The 2919-nt window shown below is 36.1% G+C and overlaps 1 protein-coding gene across 2 annotated transcripts in view; it reads left to right on the forward strand.

The window, feature by feature from the left end:
• MGAT1 (alpha-1,3-mannosyl-glycoprotein 2-beta-N-acetylglucosaminyltransferase) overlaps positions 1–2919 on the forward strand; it is a 17744-nt gene that overhangs the window by 11787 nt on the left and 3038 nt on the right. The window lies entirely within an intron of this gene.

Here is a 2919-nt window from a genome sequence, read left to right on the forward strand (position 1 = left end):
GCCAGGGAGAGAGTTGCATGGTCAGGAATGGCAGCTGTCCTGGAATGGGAGGGTATGGTAGATCCTTTCAGTAATGAGGTCTGGTAGAGTGAGGGAGTTGGCAGGACCATGCCTTTTTCTTGTTAGATGTGTGTCCCAGTCCCTTCCCAGAGCCTGGCAAAGAGCAGGTGTGTGATGCATGTCATGGCATGATTGAGGAGTTCAGGGAAAATGGATTGTGTCCCAGTTCTTCTTACTGATGTGCCCAGCTGGGGCCATATTGGATGAATCTAGTCAGAGCTGTGGGCTATGTCCCTATATTTGATTTTAAGAAATTTTATTTGACAATAACTTCAAACTATAAAAATGTTACAAGAATAAAAATGGTATAAGAATACTCATATTCCCATTACTCAGATCCATCTATTAACATTTTGCTCCATTTGCTCTTCATATACATACATGATATTTTTGTTCTGAACCATTTGAGAAGTTGCATCTACCATGGCCCTCTACCCCTAATTACTTCAGCGTGTATTACCTAAGAATTGGGATATTCTTTTATATAACCACATTATGGTTATCAGTCAGTCAACACTGATACTTTGATCTACTGTCTATATTCTAATTTTGTCATTTGACCCAATAATATCTTTTTTTAAAAGTTTTATTGAGGTATAAATGATATACAGTAAACTTTACATAGTTAAAATGTATATTTTCATAAGTTTGTACATATGTATATACCCATGAAACTATGATCCCACAAAGTTTCCTAGTGACCCTTTGTAATACCTCCCCTGATGTTCTCACTGCCCCCATCCCCAGGCAGCCACTGATGTGCATGTACTCTTTCACATCTTGAATAATTATTTTGAGATTTGTCCACGTGTCGTGTGTATCAGTAGTACGTTCCTTTTTAATTGCTGAATATTATTCCATTCCATGGGTAAACCACAATTTGTTTATCCATATTCCCATGTTGATGGGCATTTGAGTTGTTTCCACTTTTTGGCAATTATGAATAAAGCTGCTGTAAACACTCCATATAGGTTTTTGTATGGACATATGTTTTCATTTCTCTTGGGTCTGTATGTAGGAGTGGACTTGCTGGGTCATATGGTAACTCTCTGTTTAGCATTTTGACTAGCTGCCAAACTGCTATAAAAGGACATTAGTTCCATATCTCACACCATATACACAAATTAACTCAAAATAAATCGTAAACCTAAATGTAAAACCTAAAACTATAAAACCTAAAAAAGAAAACACAGGGAAAAATCTTTGTGACTTTGGCAAAGATTTCTTAGATACAACGCCAAAAGCATGATTCATAAAAGAAAAAAACCCTGATAATTGGACATCATCAAAATCAAGAACTTATGTTCTTCAGCTGACTCTGTTACGAGAATAGGACAAGTGTTTGAATTTTTGCCAGTCTGATGGGTGGAGAAATGTTATCTTAGTATAGTTTTAATTAGAATTTTTCTTATCATGAGCGAAATTAAATACCTTTTCATATGTCTAAGGACCATTTTAATATTTTTGTGTGTGAGTTGCCCTAGTCATATAGACAAGAGTTTTGGCCTTCTTTCCCCTCAGTTTTTAAAAAGTCCTTTGTCTGTTAGGTTATTGGTTTATTATTTGTGATGTATGTTGCAAATATTCTCTCCCAGTTTGTTATTTGTCTTTTGACTTGGCTTATGGTGTTTTTAGCCATGCAAAAAGTGTTTTATTTATTACTGCATCTGTATTTTAAGTAATACTTAGCCTTTCCCTATACTAAGGTTATAGAGGAATTGACATATATTTTCTTTTAGCACTTGTATGGTTTTATTTTTCTACTTAGACGTCTAGTCCACTTGGAATTTATTCTTGTGTACGGATCTTATTTTTTTTTCCCCAAGTAGCTATATAATTGTTATAACACTATTAATAAGACCACTTTTTGCGCCAGTAATTCTAAATATCCCCTTTATCATACATTAGATTTCTGCGTGTAGTTGGGTGTATTTCTGGCGTTTAAATTCTATTCCTTTGGATGATCTGTTTGTTTACATACCAGCACCACATACTTTTAATTATAGAGGCTTTGTAATGTTTAGTATGTTAATATCTGGTGGGGCTAGTCCCTCTTCACTGCTCGTTCGTTTTCATCATTTTCCTAGATGTTCTGTTATGAACTTTTTCTAGCTCTATAAAAAAGTATTTTTATTGAGGTTTTTGATGATGCTGAGATGCCCTAACCAAGAACAAGGGATATTTAAGTCTTATTTTGTGTCTTTTCGGGAATTATAGGTTCATGTAGGTTTTTGAATATTTCTTGTTAATTCCTAAATAGTTTATCATTTTCATGGCTGTTATAAATAGGGTTTTCTCATTTGTTGTTTTTTTTAATGAGTTATTATTTGTGGCTATGAAGGCTATTGATTTTTGCATGTTAATTCTTATATCCCACTACCTTGCTCAATTCTTTGATTGTTTAGGTTGGATTTATCATTGATTCTCTTAGACTTTTCCAGGCATATTCTCATAGCATCAGTACATTGAGATACTTTTGCTTCTTTTCCACTTCCTCTGCCTATAATTGTGTTCTGCAGTCCAGTTGCATTGGCTGATCCCTCCAACAGAATGTTAAATAATCGTTAGATCTGGGGTGGCTTGGCTTTGCTCCTGACCTTCGTGAGAATGCCTCTGGTGCTTCCTTATTAGGTAAGGTGCTGGCTTTAGCCCTGAGGTGTGATATTAGAGTTTTAAAATCAGTAATCTTTTGGCAGTTTGATTTGAGGCATGGGAGGCAGATGGTCTAACCCCCACCTCTCCTAAGCTCTGGACAGAAGATGGTAAACAAAATCTGTCAGGTAGGGAAGGGGGAAGTGGGATTCCTTTGCTTCCTCTCTTCCACCAACATCACTCTCTACACCCCCCCACCCCCACCCC

This window comes from Lipotes vexillifer, unplaced genomic scaffold, assembly GCF_000442215.2.
Source record: "Lipotes vexillifer unplaced genomic scaffold, Lipotes_vexillifer_v1.1 scaffold469, whole genome shotgun sequence".
In the NCBI taxonomy this organism is placed as follows: domain Eukaryota; kingdom Metazoa; phylum Chordata; class Mammalia; order Artiodactyla; family Lipotidae; genus Lipotes; species Lipotes vexillifer.